Below are 18,608 nucleotides of genomic sequence, written 5' to 3'. Positions count from 1 at the left end.
TTAAATTGATGGAGGAATCATACTTCCACTCCATCCAACTTAAACTGTGGAAGAAAACAGACTCCAGTAACGTTTCATTAAAAATAAAGACAAGGCCGGGCGCGGTGGGTCATGCCTGGAATCCCCGCACCCTGGGAGGCCGAGGCAGGTGGACTGTTTGAGCCGAGGAGTTTAAGACCAGCCTGAGCAAAAAGCAAAATCCCGTCTCCACTAAAAATAGATAAACCAAGGCAAGAGGATGGCTTGAGCCCACGTTGGAGGTTTTTGTGAGCTATGACACCACGGCATTCTACCCAGAGTGACAGCTTGAGACTCTGTCTCAAAAAACACAACACAACAAAACAAACAGGGTGGCGCCTTTGGCTCAAAGGAGTAGGGTGCCGGCCCCATATGCCGGAGGTGGTGGCCGGTTCAAACCCAGCCCCGGCCAAAAACTGCCAAAAAAAAAAAAAAAGACAAAAAAGTGTTGATTTACTTCAGCGGTGAAATAAATCAAATGTTAACTAATAATCTCAAATCATAATTTTTTCTCTTACCTCTCTCAATAGACCAATTAATCATCAAAGCCAGTTAGAAGACTACAGGCTAACAGTTTTATTTACCAGTTTATAGGCAAATCCCTTTTCTCTGTTCTTCCTCCTCAGTCGTAAACCCTAAGGATAATTTAACAGTCTGTAACTGTTTGGTTCTAAAAAGCTTATTTATCATTTTTTCATTCATTGTTCAGATGATTGGAAAAACCAGTTAGCACAGTCACTTGAATATTAACCTAGCTAGAAATGGGGATACATTTCTTTTTACGGCCTTATGGAAGACCCATAATAATTGATGTTATGAAATTTTATATTAATAGAAGACGAAAACAAGTTTTGAAACTGTAAATAAAGCGCACCATGAAGATGACTTGTGTGATTTAATTTCTGATCAAATGTGATTTTCTTATTAAATGTATAACTGTATTGCTCACCGTGGCCACATTTGTAGGCATCATCATTGCTGAATTGTGGATGACTTAGTAACCAAACCAGGTGGTTGTACCTGGATCTTAGGGACAAATTGTTCTCTTTTGTGAACCTAAATAACACTCAAATACCGGGAACTAGAGACATTGCAAACCACTTACAGAGCCTGTCATCTGTGCCTTGACAGTGACAAGGCTTACAGCAAAATATGATGGGGGTGGATGAAAGAACAAAGAAAAAAGTGTTATGACTTTAGACTTCCAGGATTTTAAGAGAAAAATACTTCTGAGCAAGTAGCAAAGAGTTCAAAACAATTTTATTTAGTACAATAGAGGATTTCAATCTGGAGGAAGATATCTAAGTTGTCCTGCAGCTCAAGTTTTCTAGATCAGTGCCTCTCAAACTACCCACAGTGAAAGAGAAGGTCCCCCACCAATTAGTCCTAGAGTAATGCTGTTGGTCCATATCCTTCTTTTCTAAATAAACTTTTTATTTTAGAATAGTTTTAGATTAACAGAGAAGTTGCAAAGAGAGTGAGCAGAGTTCTCATAGGAACCCCCTCCCCCTTCCCCTATTGTTAATATCTTGCACTACTATTAATTAAACTCCACATTTATGTGGATTTCATTGTTTTTCTCCTATGGTTCAAGTGTCCTATCTAGGACAGGTTATTACATTTAGTTGTCAGGTCTGTTCTGTGACCAAGACTTTTTGTTGTTGTTGTTGTTGTTTTTTTGAAACAGAGTCTCACTTTGTTGCCTTCAGTAGAGTGCTATGGCATTATAGCTCACAGAAACCTCAACCTCAAACAATCTCAAGCCATTATCTTACCTCAGCCTTCCAAGTAGCTGGGAGTACAGGTGCCTGCCATGATGCCTGGCTATTTTTAGAGACGTGGTCTTGCTGTGAATCAGGCTGGTCTGGAAACTATGAGCTCAGACAATCCACCTGGCTTGGTCTCCCAAGTGCTGGGATTACAGGTGTGAGCTGCTGTACCCAGCCTGACTTTCCTTGTTTTTGATGACCTTGACAGTTTTCAAGGATGCTGGTCAGGCATTTTACAGAATGTCCCTGGGTTAGATTTGTCCAATGTGCATGGTTAAACTGGGGTTACTGGTTTTGAGGAAGAAGACCACAAAGTAAAGTAGCAATTTCATCACATGCTATCCAGGGTACATATCATCAACATGACTTAACACTGATGAGGCTGACCTTGATTACCTGGGCAAGGTAGTATTTGCCAGGTTTCTTACCCTGTAAAGTTAAACTCTCCTCCCGAATCCCTCCTTTCCGCAAATTGTATTCTTTAGAACTGTGGTCCACAACCCTAAGGACTGGTACCAGTCTGTGGTCTGTTAGGACCTGGGCCACACAACAGGACGTGAGCAGCAGGCAAGCAAGGGAAGCTTCACCTGTATGTATGCTGTTCCCCATCTCTTGCATCACAGCCTGAGCTCTGCCTCTGGTTACATCAGCAGGGGGAATGGATTCTCATAGGAACGTGAACCCTACTGTAAATTGTGCATGTGAGAGATCCAGGCTGTGTGCTCCTTAGGAGTATAATGGTCTGAGGTGGAAATGTAATGCACTTGAATCATCCCCAAATCATCTCCTCTCTCCACCCCCATCCCATGGAAAAACTATCTTCCATGAAACTGGTCCCTGATTTCAAAGAGGTTAGGAGCTACTACTGCTTTTGAAGCAAGAGGTAGGAGCTACTGCTTTTGAAGCAAGTCACTAAGAGTAGCCCACACTCATGGGGTGAGTAATTAAGCTCTACCTTCTTGGATATGTGGTGTGGTATTTACATAAAATATCTGGAGTTCTTCTGCACAGGAGACTGGCTTATTTCCCCCCATTTATCTATTTATTCAGTGGTTTATTTATATCAATATGGATAGACTCACGACTATATATTTTATACTTTGGGTTATAATTCAACACTATGTAATATGCTTTCTTGCTCAAATGGTTTTGGCTTTTGTCATTGATAGAGTTCTTTCAGCATGGCTACTGTATCTGTCCTTTTGACAACCCTGTCCTTTTGTGTGTTTTTTTTTTGTTGTTGTTGTTGGGGATTCATTGAGGGTACAATAAGCCATGTTACACTGATTGCAATTGTTAGGTAAAGTCCCTCTTGCAATCATGTCTTGCCCCCATAAAGTGTGACACACACTAAGGCCCCACCCCCTCCCCTTTTGTGTTTTTTTTTTTTTTAAGTAATTCCTTACTTTTTGTTACTACAAGAAGCTCCAGGCTCATCTTCTATTTTCCCTGCCCCTCATTCCCATATCAGCCATTTTTCCAAAAAGTCCGGATTCCCTCTATTGGAGAAGGGTGTTAGAAATGCAGATCAGGGTCCTGAGGATACTCATTGCTCATGGATGTCATTACTTCCAGGCTTTCAAGTGAACAAAGCTAGGAAACATGTTGTATACTAATCTATGTATATTCGCACATCTGTAACTATATCCATCTGTATTTATATTAAGCTAAACATGAATTCATACTGATGTTTCTGAATCTAATCTAGTATCATGGAGTTCCCTCTAGCTTTTCCCTTACTTATCTGTAATTTTCTTCTCTGACTGTAAAGACCTGAATTCTAGCAGCTGCCATTCATTCACTTACTAAGTTCCTGGGACCTTTTCTCAGAGCAACAACATCCATGCTCATCCCACAGATAAGTCTGGGAGAAACAATATCTGTGAACTGGGAAGAGCGAGCAACCTTGGAAAAGGAAAACATGAAATAAACATCTTCTAATGTGTTAACTGTGAATGCTAACAACTCAGCCTCAAGAATATCAAGTCTACTTGCACAGCTTCCTATTTCATTTCAGTTGTGTCTTCCCTGTCTTTATTTGCCCAGGATGATCTTCAAATCCTCTTAGACAAATGTCCTGTCGCCTTTTGTGGATTTAAACTCTTGCCCTCCTTGTCTGTTCAATAAGGTTTAGCACAGACTTTTTAAGAAAATAGTAGCAGTTTGTTTATATCACAGCATATCTACTAAAAGTCTTTTTAGTCAGCATTCTGGAGAGAAATCATACTCTTGCACATTCCTACTTTGTCTCTTTATGAACAGATCACTCAAAAAACATGTTATCAGGGATTTGTGGTCCCCCAACTCCAGATATTTTACATAAATAAATAGTGCCCATATGCTTAATATCAGGCAACTGATGTGACACATGAATGATGATAGTAAGGTGCATTAAGGTCTTGAAGTGGCTCCTGAATTATTGGACCTGCTTGGATAATCCTTTAGCAAAATTCTTATCCAAATTTCTCTCTAAAGTTGACAAATAATAGTTAACTACATTAGAGTTTCTACATTCAATGTTATCTTTGGCTCTATATCCTGGGGGAAAAAAACTTTTCTAAATTCTATCATTCATCTTAAACAATATTTCAATTAATTTTTCTTGTCCCACCAAACCCATCTCCAAATACAGGAAATAGTCAACTCCAGTACCACAACATCATTTCCAGCACAATATTGGAAAGAGTCTAGAGATCATCTAGGACACCTAGATGAGTGGAAACTGAATCTCAGGGTTGACTTTGCCAACTGGTATGTAATAGACCTTGGATTTGAACCCAAGTCCTCCTTTCCCCAGTCTACCCCTTTTTCTGTGGTACTCTTTAGGCTCTTTTGAATTAAACAAAATAGCACCTGCCAGCAAGGCTAACACTTGGTGTGTGACCCCACAACTCATCAAATTGGTCATCGGTCATTGATGTGCATATTACTATTGCACACTCCACCCTCAGCAATGTGTTAAGTGTGTAAATATGGATACATATAGTTTCAGTCTCAATTTCAGTTATACATATATGCTTTAATTTCATTTCTAGTTATTAACTGTTCTCTAATTTGTAAGGACAATATCACTTGCTGACATTCAGCGATCCCCTTCCCCTCAGAAATGTAGAGGCAGAGGGAAGGGCTATGAAACAGTTCACCCTCAGTGAACACACTGCCTTCATCTTGACAGAAATGTGTCCATACAAAATGAATGAAGAAGATGTAGACACAGTTCATCAATGAAGGCTAGGTGAAACATGAAGATTATAGAATAAAGAAATGATCGGAGAAGATGCAACTAAAAATATAGGGAAGTTTTCTGGGAGAGGAGCATTATAAGCCAGTCTGAAGAGGAAACAATAGATGTAATTCGAGGGAGGAAAAAAGAGGTAATTATCAATTCATCACTTCCTGAACAATTGAGACTCAGAGATGAACAGAATGTGTTAAAATGCCACCATCTCTGAAGGCCATGATGACATTGTGATTATAGAAGAAAAGTTCTTTATTCATATCCAGTTGGCATCTCAATCATTTGCCCTTTGGAATTTACATGCAGAAAAACTATTAGTTCATCATCAGCAAGTTAATAAATCACTATAAAGAGGGATAGACTGTTGTTCTTGGAAGTACACTACTAAAAGACATATTTAGAAGGAAAAAAATAATTGGGTGTCCTTTGAGATTATAGCATTATTGAATAACTCCTTTGAATTTTCTGGGTCTTTTAAATTTCCTTATTTTCCCACTAAAACCCTTCCAATTTCATCAATGAGTTGATGAGGCAGACTTAAATGAACTCACTTTGTTTCTGGAAAATTGAAAAAAGAATGTAGCTATCCAAAAGTGGTATCTATTTCATATCTACCTATTTACCCATTTATGCATTCTAAAATATCTAATATTTAGATATTAGATATAGATAGTTATCTACAGTATCTAGATATCTATGCGTTTACGTATATACTACTTAGGATTATTTCTAAATGAGTAAAAATAACATAATGAAAGACTATTAGGGAGAGTCTTTAATTAATTGTGCTACAAATGTCTTGCATTTGGCAAATTAAAAACCAAATAATGACAAACTATTATTTGATTGCTATTTTTTTGTTTTTCGCAGTTTTTAGCCGGAACTGGGTTTGAATCTGCCACCTCTGGTATGTGGTGCTGGCGCCCTACTCCTTTGGGCCACAGCCACTGCCCTGATGGCTATTTCTTTTGCCCCGTAAGTGTGTTTATTGAGATTTCTGTGTGAGAATAGAGGGTCAGTATTTGGGCATACAAATTAATTTGTGGCCTCAAAACTTGAGGAGTCTGCTATTTCTGTATATTGGTCACTACATATCCAGAGACATATGTTCAGTCTACATGCAAATTTATAGCAGTAAACTCAAGAAACAGAATTCTGTATCTTTCTGTGGAAGGAGAATATTAATATTGTCATGAGCGAGATGCTATTTAGAAGAGAAGATGAAGATTACCCATTGAATCAAAAACAATGAGGCATTTATTACCATTGTTTTGAATCTTAGGCTTATGTAACATTTAGGAACTATGTGATATTGGGCAAGTTACATAACCTTTTTAAACTATAGTTTCTCAACTCATAAAATAGCAAGAATAAATTTTTACCTCATAGGGTTAATGTGATAATTCAGTAAAGTGATATGTGCTAAAACATTGGCATGATATCTGGCATATAGAAAGTACTAATAAATGGTAGTTATTTTACAATCTTTTGGATAAAATTTACTGTTAAATTAGATTAATAAAAAATTTAGGAAAAAAGAAACTATAAACAACAGATAGAAATAAATCTCTGCTTTATATGCTGGAAGAAATAGAATAATTGATGTAGTAGACTTTTCCCACTATTAGTAACTGTAGATACAAAACACAAATTTCTTGAATTTAAACAGATATATCTCAAATTAATTATAACTGTTACATAAATACTCCTTAATAGGTCTGAAAAATGGAATATTTTCAAATTACAATGCTCTATTGGTATTTTTCTTACAAACGTAATGTATGAATCTGAAAAATTAACAAATTAGACTTTCAAGATTTAAACTGGAAGATAAGTATGGAAAAGAACAGAAATATAGTGACATATTGGCAGTGGTATCTCTGGGTGGGGAGATTAGGGGTAATTTATGTTTAGATGAGGGCTTCTCAAACTTTAATGGATCCTGTTACAGGGAGATTCTGATTCAATATGTCTGGGTGGGCCTGAGATGAAAAAGCCTCCAGCAGCTGTCAGGTGATGATGATGCTGCTGGTCTGAGGATTGCACTGAATGTACAATGGGTTTAGTGTATTTTCCAGATTTTCGACCATCCTTGTTACATTCATAATAAAAACAATTAGACTAAGATATAATACTTTTCAGTATAAGAGGAGTCAGAATTACATATATACACACACACATTTCATTAACTACATATAAGATAGTATTACATATATGTACATATTGTGTTCTATACATACATATATAGTGTTAAATATATATGCATATTGTATACAAATTATTTGATGTTATAGTTGGCTGTTAGAAGCCACACTGTTCATTTTCCCTGTACCTATGAAATATATTTTATGCTTCATCAAAATGATAACCTCAACATATCTCACCATGTTGGGACCCTGCTTTCTCAGCATCATGATCTTATTATGAAACTATAGTTCTTAGAGTTATTGATGAAATAAAACCTTAGTACCATAAAAGTGCAGGTGTGGCTGCAGACATTCGAAAAGAAGAAAGGTGACTCTACCTATAGAAAAAAAATAAAACCAAAACCCCCAACCAACCAACCAAATGAAAACCCAAAGACATTGAAGTGTGCTCTAACCAAGGCAGAGCCTTTTCTTGGATTTCCCTTACATTTTTAGCATTTGAAAACATTTATTGATGATGTAAATGTATTACTTAAAGAAAAACGCATATGCTGGTCTGTTTCCTTGAAAACTATTAACTCTGTGTTAACAAGCAGGGGCTCACAAAATGTAAATGTTTGTTAAAAACAAATTGTTAACCTACCAGAAAATGTAAAAGTAATGAAGGGTATTCAAACCTTATTTGATTAGGAAGATCAGTTAAACCAGAACAGAAGCAATATTTGTTTTGCTGACAGGAGTTTCATTTTACAGATTCCTAAGTGCCAAAGCGTTAATAATGAAATCTAAACATGCAGAATTTCCCAACACGGTTTAACCAGCTTTGCAAACACAAGAACCACTATTCATTACTGATAGCATCTGACGTTCGTTAAAACAAAATTGTGCAGTTTTATAGAGTTCAGTAATACCGTAACTGTAAGAGTATTGGTGAATTTTACGCTGCATTGAACCTCTAGGCATTAGAAATCAATGCAGCCCAATCTATTTGATTTTGAAGCCATGGTTCTTATTGTCTTTCCATTGTACCCTGGACCAGCTCAGCATCTGCTCTGGCTTCCAGTGACAGCGGCCATATTTCATAGCGCTCCTTCCGTGGGCTGTTGGCTGGTGATAAGCTATAATGGATCTGTCCCTGAGAACAGCTGTCTCCCCTTGTTCCCAGAGAAGAGATGAAAAAGTGCCTCTGCTTTCATAGACTGTATTAACCTTGACAATAATGAAGTGTGTAATTAACAGCCTTGCCCTAATAAGACCTCCCATTTCTTTTTCAAAAACCGTATCTTCTCTTTACTCCAAGAATGTGTTTCATTTTGTCTGTCTGGGTAAACATGTCTCAGGAGGCTGACAAGCCCACTATTCTTTTTTTTTTTTTTGTAGAGACAGAGTCTCACTTTATGGCCCTCGGTAGAGTGCCGTGGCGTCGCACGGCTCACAGCAACCTCTAACTCTTGGGCTTAAGCGATTCTCTTGCCTCAGCCTCCCGAGTAGCTGGGACTACAGGCGCCCGCCACAACGCCCGGCTATTTTTTGGTTGCAGTTCATCTGGGGCTGGGTTTGAACCCGCCACCCTCAGTATATGGGGCTGGCGCCCTACTCACTGAGACACAGGTGCCACCCAAGCCCACTATTCTTATGACTTAAATACCAAAGCTCTCACAGAAGTGTCTATGCCGAACTGTTTAAATCCTTACCTTATTTATAGAGTAAAAACAAATTTTCTTATTTTTATTAAGGAATGTGACTAAAAATATCTGGGTACATAATCACAAAAAATGAACATACTTGGATACTGAAGGGAAGAAATGCTAATTCCTAGTTGGATTTTATAGTGTCATTAAATATTTTCAATAGATATTCTCATTAGATACTATCAACATGTATTTATCAATTTTCTTTCAATTTTCTGCATGTATCTTTTTTGGGGGTGAGGTACCCACAGTGGGTATGGCCAATTGGGTGAGTAGTTGAGAACCACATCTCTCTGGAAAATAAGAGAATCAGGTAGGAAATCTCAGAATGTGGGTGGTGGTGAGCGTTTCCAACCACAAAATCCCTTTTAACAAATGGTGTAATAATCATGTGGGACCAAAATAAGCCAATTTCTTCACTAACTAAAAAGAATATGTTTTGCACCAATTATCAGAAGGGAGAATGTGTCTAAAAAAGGTTTTGTAAATTTTGTACAAATCCAGATTTCCCCATGACATTCATTGGAAAATGCCATTGTCTCTGCCTCCTAAAACATGAGGATACCAACCCACTTAGTGACCAGTTTCGTATGAGGAATATCCCTAAAGGAGGCTTTCTGTTTATTGTTAACTTGGCAAAACAAATGTGAACCGTTTCTAGGCTGGGTTCTTGCTGCCTGGAACATATAAGGCAGGCAGGCTAATGCTAACTAGTTAGATCATTGTTGTTAGGTAGAAGGGTGCGTGTTTGTGTTTAAAGTCCATGTGAGGTTATGTGTAGTATAGCTGGGAATTTATTGTTTGCTTCCTGTTTTCTGGTTCAGTGTCTACATAGCAATGAGAAGTATCTCTGCTTATTAATTTATTCATTTAGTTAAACAAAAATAGTTTCTAGGTGCAGGGAATACCCTGAGATGAATGTGACAAGATTCAACAATCTATTTTTTAACTTTTGTAGTAGACGGAAGAATTTAATTCTATTCTTTAAACTTTACATGTTGTATATTCAGGGCTCAGCCTGGGTTTCCCCAAAGCAGAGCTGAGATAAAGGCTTGCCTGCGTGTGGTTAATTATTTTGGAATGTGAGGTCAAGGTCAGTGGTGGAGGGGAGAGTGTAATAGAGAAGGGGGAGAAGCCAACTTAAAGGTGCATCAGAAGACTGGCTATTTGTGGCCAATGAGGACTCAGCTTTCCCACAGACCTGGGAAGGCTGTTTCAGAGCTGACCACTCAAGAGAAGGAAGATGGGTGTATCCATCTACCTGCTCCCATTTCCTGAGTCCGAAAGGCCTAGGGGACTCTCATGGGTGACAGGAAGGCTGCCACTATGTTCAGAACAGAGGTAAGTGATGCAACAGAGGTGAGCAGCAGGTTGCTTCAGCAACAGCTGGAATAAAGATCAGCCTAAACAATGTGAGATGAGATGCAAGAGGCATTCAATAGACCTTTGTAGACACATATTTCATAATATAAAAATGAGCCGAGGCAGGACCCCCTTTCTCACAAATCAGCAAGCATGGGTAACAGCATTCTTGATCACTGTGGCACACATACTATGTGGCTACTATGTGTGGTCCCTTGCATCAGGAGATGGTGGAGTCAATGTCTCTTACTCTTGAATCTGGATGGCCACATGGCTTACTCAGGCAACAAAAAGTGGCAGAAGTGACATTATACCAGCCAATTCTGAGCCTGGGCTCAAGAAGTCTTGCCAGCTGCTGCAAGTCTCCCAGGTGGACAAGCTTGGGCTGGCCTGCGGCAGACTCAGAGGCCAGCCAGCTGCTGAGCTTTCCTAGATCAGCCAGTCCCATTTCATATATGTGCCTTTCTTCCATGGTGGCTAGAGCAGGGAGATGAATAAGAAAAGAAGCATAAAAGCTAGGATTTGGGTTCATTTATACTCGGGCAGTTAAGCCAGGTTGCCAGAACAGGAAAGGCTTCTGAGGGTGATCCTTAATGTGGCTAAAGAAAAGGGGTATTTATGTGAGCAGAAACTCATTATCAGTGAGTCCTGGGATAGCAAGCTCCTTTTGAGTTGTGAGAATCATTAAGCCAGGCTAATATCTAATATTTTCATCCATAAATAATAAGTGAGCATAAACAGGTATGATAGGCTTCACCTTTGAGTTGGTTTTAGATTTTTAATTGAAAAATTATTTGAAATTTGGTCCTATTTATACATGCTACAAATAGTCAGAAATGAGAATTGTAGCAATTATTTAAAGTTTCCTTTAGTCATTGAAAATTCTTAATTAAGCCATTAGCTATTAGGCTGTTTCAACAAATTTAGGTTATTTATAAGGTAAGGTATCAGTCCCTTTCTAAGATTTTAAAAAAATTATCTTTTAAAAGGCTTTAAAAATAATTTATCAAGATGTTCTTTTGGCTAGGTGCAGTGGCTCACACCTATAATCCTAGCACTCTGGGAGGCTGAAGTGGGTGGATTGAGCTCAGGAGTTCAAGACCAGCCTGAGCAAGAGTTATGACCTACTGAAAATAGAAAAACTAGCCAGGCATGGTGGCACATACCTGCAGTCCCCACTACTCTGGAGGCTGAGGCAAAAGGATCACTTGAACACAGGAATCTGAGGTTACTTGTGAGCTGTGATGATGCCATGGCACTCTACCCAAGGCAACAGAGTAAGACTCTGTATTAAAAGTAAATGAATAAATAAATACATAAGATTTTTTTTAATGGTGCTCCTTAGGAAATGTAAAATTAAATATGTGGTTTCCATTTGTTGTTTGCATTTTATTTCTATTGAACAGCTTTGACCTAGAGCAGAAGTTGGCAAACTATAGCTTATGGACCAATCTGACTCCCCATCTGTTTTTGTAAGTAATGTTTTATTGGAATACAGTCATGTTCATTTGTTTACATATAGAGTATAGCTCTTTTTTTTTTTTTTTTTGCACGACAACAGTATGGCTGAGTTGCAATAGAGACTATATGCCCCATAAGATGTGAAATATTTACTACTGGGTTCTTTACAGAAAAATCAAAGAAAGCTTGCTGACCCTTGATCTAGAACAGGGGTGTCCAACTTGTGACCCTTGGAGTACATGCTGATATTTTGAGGGCTGTTTTGCTTATCTGTGGTGTTGGAAATGTATGGACCTTTTGTTTTGCTCAGCAGCTTTTCTTTCTGTTTATGTATTTAATGTGTAGCCCAAGGCAACTCTTATTCTTCCAATTTGTGGTAGAGAAAGAAAAAGGTTGGACTGTGCTGACTAGAGTTAAGACTGGCTGCATAGGTCCCATTTGGGGTGGAAGAATCCTTCTAGTATTTGATTCGTTTGCTATGCCAAGAAAGAAGCATCCTCTCCAAAAGTTGAATGTTCTGTCTCGGTGGGCTGGGGTATCATGGCACTGAAGGGATCACCTTGTTTATCATCTGTGGCTCTGTGGCAGAGGAGGACGTGAATCCCAGGTCTCCCGTGTCCTGAAGAAATGCAGTTTATGGGCCAAGTCAAAGGACTAGAATAAAAAACTCAATTCTGTTCTCAAAGACATTTTTGAGCAACTGCAATCTGAGAAGCAGACTAGCCAAGTGGTGGGTGGTCAGCTCAGCCTTAGGCAATAGTTGGTATGATGGGCATAGAAAAGAATTTATCTCTCCCTTCCCCAATATAATCTGAGCTTTAAAGAATTTGTGAATGGATGAATTAAATGACTACCCTATCCCTTGAATTGGCTTAAACTAAGTACTGGTCACTAACATAAACACTTATTATGTGTCAAGGTGATCACTGTCTGCCCCATATTTGATCCTCACAATGTGCTTCTGGGTGTCAAATCATTAGCCCTTTGTACAAAGGAGGGGAATGAGACTCAGAGAGGAATTTGCCCAATGTCACTCAGCTGACAGGTGGAAGGTTTGAAAGCAGGGCCAGCTCTCACTTATTATAAATGTTGACTCTCAATATAATATGAAAGACAGCATGCCTGTCAGCATCCAAAAGTCTAAACATAAACTCTGAAGAGTGTTGTGTGTGGGGGAGGGGGGACAGTTAAAGCTCCTTAGGACAGGATCCACCCCCAAACTGAAAGGGCCACAAGCACACACCATGAGGGAGTGATACAAAACATTTCTAGAAACAAAGCTTTTTAAAAAAGAATGTTTAAAACTCAGAATTCTGGGAGTTGGGGAAAAACCAAGTTGACTGCTGTTTGAAATAATTAAGTCTTTGTAGCAAGTTCAAACTTCTTTCTAACAAACAAAACATCTTATTACATTACATTTGCTCAAGATTCTGACATTTAAAAATGTAATAACTAACAAAATGCATAATCTACACATCCACCACCTAAAAAACAAACTGACTAATGAAATGATGCTTGAAACACACTTATTGCTAATATGCAATGCTAAAGGTCAAAATTATTTGCTTCCTCTTGTAGACTATGTAAAGTTGTACAAGGTATGTTATTTTAAATTTGATTGAAAAACTTTTACCTTTGAGTATATAAAACTTAAACATCTGTTTTATTCTTTTAATTTGACATTTCAAGCAATCTTTACAAATGTGAAAATTATCTCTGAGGAATAATAAATGTAAAGAAACCTGTTAATCTGAAAATAAAACTGCTAGGCAATTAACATTTTAAACTATTAAATTGGTACGGTAACTATGTGCTGTACTTTGTATTTCACAAATTGGTCTTAGATGATAAGAAAAAAAGTATGCCTCATGTGAAAAAAGGAGAAAAATTGAGCTCCAAATCTTTCAAATGTCTCAGAAATGTCTAAGGCCATTACATATTATATATTTATTATAGATTATCTATTCCTAGATATTAGTCATCCATTTCTCTTTGGTTATGGAAGTCAGCATAATAGTTAGTTACTCCCAGGAGAAAGGTGCCCATCAGGAAAGGACCCAAGAGAACTTTCTGGGTGTTGAAAATATTCTGTCTCTTGATCTGGACTGTGGTCACACCAGTGCATAAGGGCTGTCCGGAAAATATCCAGCCATTATTAAAACTATTTTTTAACTACTCTTTCATAGTACATGGCTGTGTGCTTTCCAGACGGCCCTTGTGTGGGATATAAACTTTTAGTCAGCTGTACATTTATGGTTTGTATGTTTTATTATATATAAATTATTTTGTCAAAATACATTGGAGTGGCACCAAACCTAATAGTTGTTTGACTTTTCCAGCAAAGATGCAGCACGTTGAGGGTGGCTACCACAAAGGAGGGACCCTGGATACCTCCCAGAATGGGTGTTTTCCAGCCAGTTTCCATGGATGGATGGCAGCAGGTAGGCAGCAATTGTGACAGAATTGGGATGAACCACAGAATCCAAGTGGGAAGGTGATTGTTAAAGGAGGGCACCCAGGGGTAAGGGCAATGCAGCAAGGTCAGAGACTGGAGCAAGGTCTAAGTCGGAGAGAAGAGCAGGTATTGTGGGTGTGCCTGGGTCAGAGAGAAGGGAAATCCCATCTCTTCAACCCACTCAAATATATTGCCCTGTACTGCGAATATTCTAGTAACTCTTAGCAAATGCAAAAGAAGTGATGCTATTAGTCCTATTAAGACTTGGCAGGGTCTCTTCATCTTCAGTCTCTTTACCAATCCCACCAGTGGAGCCCAGAACTTCTGCACCTACTAACTTGGTTCATCCAGTGAAACCTGCATGTCTGTGGAGCTTTCCTTCTGCACAGCCTCAGTGCAGACTCCATGACATTACTTTGATTTAGATGAGCTACATATACAATGAAATCATGAGTCTTTTCTTCTTTTCTTTGTGTTAAAATGAGTCTCATCTATTTCAAGGATCGCCATGTGTCTATTTTTATGGGATATAAGATGTGGTCACTGTTAAAAGATTTTGTCTCTTTGAAACCCAATGAAAAGTTAAAGAAAGCATCTGAGGTTTTCTAATAGTCCTTAGGAAAGGCTAAGGTGGTGAGAGTTTTCTGCTTCATCTGGACGCTTTGCCTGCAGTGGTTCTTAGCCACAGCTGCACGTTTGGGAGCTTACAAACATTCTAAAGCCAGGGCCTTTCATTATCCCTGGTGATGGTTCCCGGTGTTAGTAATTTCTGAAGCTCCCCAGGGCATTCCAATGTACAGTCAAGTTTGGGAACCATATTGCTAGAACTTCTCTTGCTACTCTAAGTGTGGTTCCCAGACCAGCAGTAGTGTCCGTCCACATCGCCTGAAGGCTTGTTGGAAGTGCAGAATCTCTGTCCCATCTCCAGGTAATTCATGGGCACTTTGAAGTCTGGGCAACACAGGTAGATCATGATAACCTATAGGTCACATTTGGGAGGCTTCAAAATTAACCTGTTGGCAGGGGGCTTGGGGAATAGTCTGTGATTCACGGCAACATCTTATCATTGAGTAAAGAATCTCTCAACCAAATTGCTGACATACTGATTAATGCATAACCTACTGACGTTGAAAAGGAGGCTGATTTGTTTCTGAATCATGAAGTTTTGCTGATTTGTTTCTGAATCATGATGTTTTATCGATTGTCTTGAAAGGAGATGTTTTAGCCTGTGTGTTCCAATCTGCAGGTAATGATTGTACCCTCCCGGGAGAAGGGCGATGCAGAGTCCGTCTCCCTTCTCCTAAACTTTCTCATAGAAGCCTCCCAACATATAACAGACTTTGTTGGTGTATCTTCCTGGGTCTATTTGCACATTTGGTTTCCAATAAACCTTTTTAAAATTACAGTAGAACCTCTGTAACCTGACCTCCTAAGGGACTATAACAAACAGGTCAACATACAGAGGTGCTCAATATAAGGAACTAGGCCTCCTATACCGATATGTACATGTGGTGCATGTCCAGTCTATGAAAATTAGTTCAATGTGAGGAGATAGTCCCTTACATGGTGGGGGGAGAGGGAATCAACTATGGAGGTTCTGCTGTATTTCTGCCTCCACAGCCTTAATGTTTATTGACAACCATTTGCCTTTGATTGACTCCTGAAGTCTCCTTTCATCAACCCTAACTATTTCAATTCAATAGAGATTCTCAAAATCAGCCAATTCTGTGTGTATATTAAACTATATATTAATAAGAGATTTCACTGATTTATACATGTACACATTTAGAGATGGATATATTTAGGTATATTTCTCTGTATATATGTGTTTATACATGTATTCAAAGGAAAAACTGTTCTTTAGTTCTCAAACTCCAGATTAGTATTTTTTTGTTTGTTTGTTTTATAGAAAAGGAAATAGAATTCCAAACAGAAAGGGAAGAATGATTGATTCACAACATGAAGGGTGCATCTGGGGTATTGGTTCTGAACGATGGAGCATATTTATCCTATTATAACTGTGATCAAATATCCCAGAGGGCAAGTTTATGTCCAGAATGCAGGAGTCAGAAAAGGGTTTGTCGGATGATCCAGTTAACTCCCTCAAGGATATCAACAAAATGGCAAGACCTCTTGCACCAACACAGAGAGACAATCCCCTTCTCTCCTCTCTACACTGCTATGTTGCCAGATTAAAGCTCCCTTCCCTTGGTTACATAAAGCTGGGACACGCATACCACCCCTTCCCCAGAAGAGATTCAAACATTATCTTTCCTGTTTCCAAAATTTGTATTCCATCAATTGTATTTTAAATATTAAGATCACAAATTTAGCAAAAAAAGACACGATAGCAAACAGATGAAATCTGGAGATGCTTTTGCTCTGAGAATATTCTTAAAGAGATTCACTATATCACTCAGTGTCTCCTTAGAAAAACCTTATTTATTTACAAATTAGAGTTAGACAGTATTGTTTTCCTAAAGGAAGTCCTACTTTTCTCACTCCCTTTTGTATTGATAAAAATCTTTTAACCATTTCAATTGGATGCCCAAGATGTGTGAAAAAGAATCCAATGTATAGCTATTGATTATATTCATGTATAAGGCCTTATATATTTGTATTTCTTCCATGATTTTCATTTTTCTCATTCCTCACTTTTTAAGTGTATTTATAATTTGCCACCTTCATTATGTGGGATTTCATTGTCCATTAATGACAGTCCTTTCAGAGAACAAAGTAGGTTTTAAAAAAATACCTCTCAATTATCAGTTCTAGAATTTAACTTTCTTCCCTTATAAAAAATATTCAAATAGGGCGGCACCTGTGGCTCAGTGAGTAGGGTGCCGACCCATATACCGAGGGTGGTGGGCTCAAACCCGGCCCAGGCCAAACTGCAACAAAAAATAGACGGGCATTGTGGCAAGCGTCTGTGGTCCCAGCTACTGGGGAGGCTGAGGCAAGAGAATTGCCTAATTCCAGGAGCTGGAGGTTGCTGTGAGCTGTGATGGCACAGCACTCTACCAAGGGCAATAAAGTGAGACTCTGTCTCTACAAAAAATAAATAAATAAATATATATATATATATTCAAATAATCCTCAGCAATTTATACATGACGAGTCACTTAATCCTACATCTGACCCAGGACACAGGTTCATCAACAAGGGTCTTCTAAAGATTGTATTTACTCATTAAGAAAATACTAGCCCATTGCATGGAGGGAAAACCTAATGAAAAACTGCCAACATCTTCAACTTCTTAGAAATAAACTACAGAGAAGTGATGGCATGGGGAACTTTCAAAAATACTTATACCCAAACTGTACCCAAGAGCAAATATATAAATTCTTGGGGTGGAGCCCAGCAAGCGATGAGTATCTGAGTTGGAGCCAGTGTTCTAATGCAGTGCACGTGAGTCCCTGGGCATCTTGCTAACAGGCAGACTCCAGTGGAGACACCCTGGTGTGGAGCATGAGATTCTGAAGTTCTAACAAGCTTTTAGGCGAGGGTACTGCTTACAAGCTCTCAAAGACCAAATCACATTCCTTTGATGGCTGAGCTAGGGTTTACGTATTTTGAGGACAATGAGATCACCATCATGTCCTAGACAGTTCAATCTGGATTTCAGTCCAAGTTCTGCCATTGGCAATGATGAAGCCTTCATGTCACTTGACCTTGCTGGATCTGTGGTCCTTCTCTGTGCTGAGAGGGTTTTCTTAGAAATCTCTCAGCTCCAAAATTCTGTGGCTATGAGGGCCCTCTCCATGTCTGAGCCGCTCCAAATAGTTACAGCTTCTACCAAGTGCTGTGTACTAAGTCGGAGGCTTGATTGGAAGACAGTCTGATAGGTGCTTAACTACCAGAACAGAAAATTATATGCAGTAAGCGGCATTTGTGTGTATTTTCCTACATTTTTAAATTCCCAGAACATGCTCTAACCTTATGTCAACAGCTCTTAGGTTAGATATTTGAGGTCCTGCCACAAACATGTGGTGTCCTGACATGTTCTCAACAAAGCCTTACTTGGATAGGTTGATATGAAAGTGGTTTCTCCAGTTTTCTTCTTCTGCTTGCAATGTACCTCTGCAATGTGACTCCGCATCTCCTTCCATCAGGAGATGAGGTCTGTCTCCCTTCACCTGGACTTTGGGTTTAGCCACAGGACTTGTTCTGGCCAACAGAGTGCAGCCTATGTGTTGTCCTTCCCATTCAAGTCCATACTTGTAGAGGCTGTGTGGCTTTGAACCCCACCTGGTTGCCATGGGAACAAGCCTGGACTAGCCTGATGGGTGATGAGAGACACAGGAGCACGGACAAGTATTCCCAGCTGAGGTCATGCTGGACCAGCCAGCCTCTAGCCGACTCAGCAGGTGACACATGAGTGAACCCAGATGAGGCTGGAAGAACTGCTGGCTGAGCACAGGCCAAACTGTTAACTTGCAGAATTGTGAGGAACAATAGATGCTGACT

At 39.0% G+C, this 18,608-nt stretch overlaps 1 protein-coding gene across 1 annotated transcript in view; it reads right to left on the bottom strand.

Moving 5' to 3' along the window:
- PAK5 (p21 (RAC1) activated kinase 5) overlaps window positions 1-18,608 on the bottom strand; it is a 363,878-nt gene that overhangs the window by 61,319 nt on the left and 283,951 nt on the right. The gene's annotated exons all lie outside the window — the stretch shown is intronic.

This window comes from Nycticebus coucang, chromosome 21, assembly GCF_027406575.1.
Source record: "Nycticebus coucang isolate mNycCou1 chromosome 21, mNycCou1.pri, whole genome shotgun sequence".
Taxonomy (NCBI): Eukaryota; Metazoa; Chordata; class Mammalia; order Primates; family Lorisidae; genus Nycticebus; species Nycticebus coucang.
Note: the sequence above shows the minus strand (reverse complement) of the source record. Positions and strands in the feature narration are given on the sequence as shown.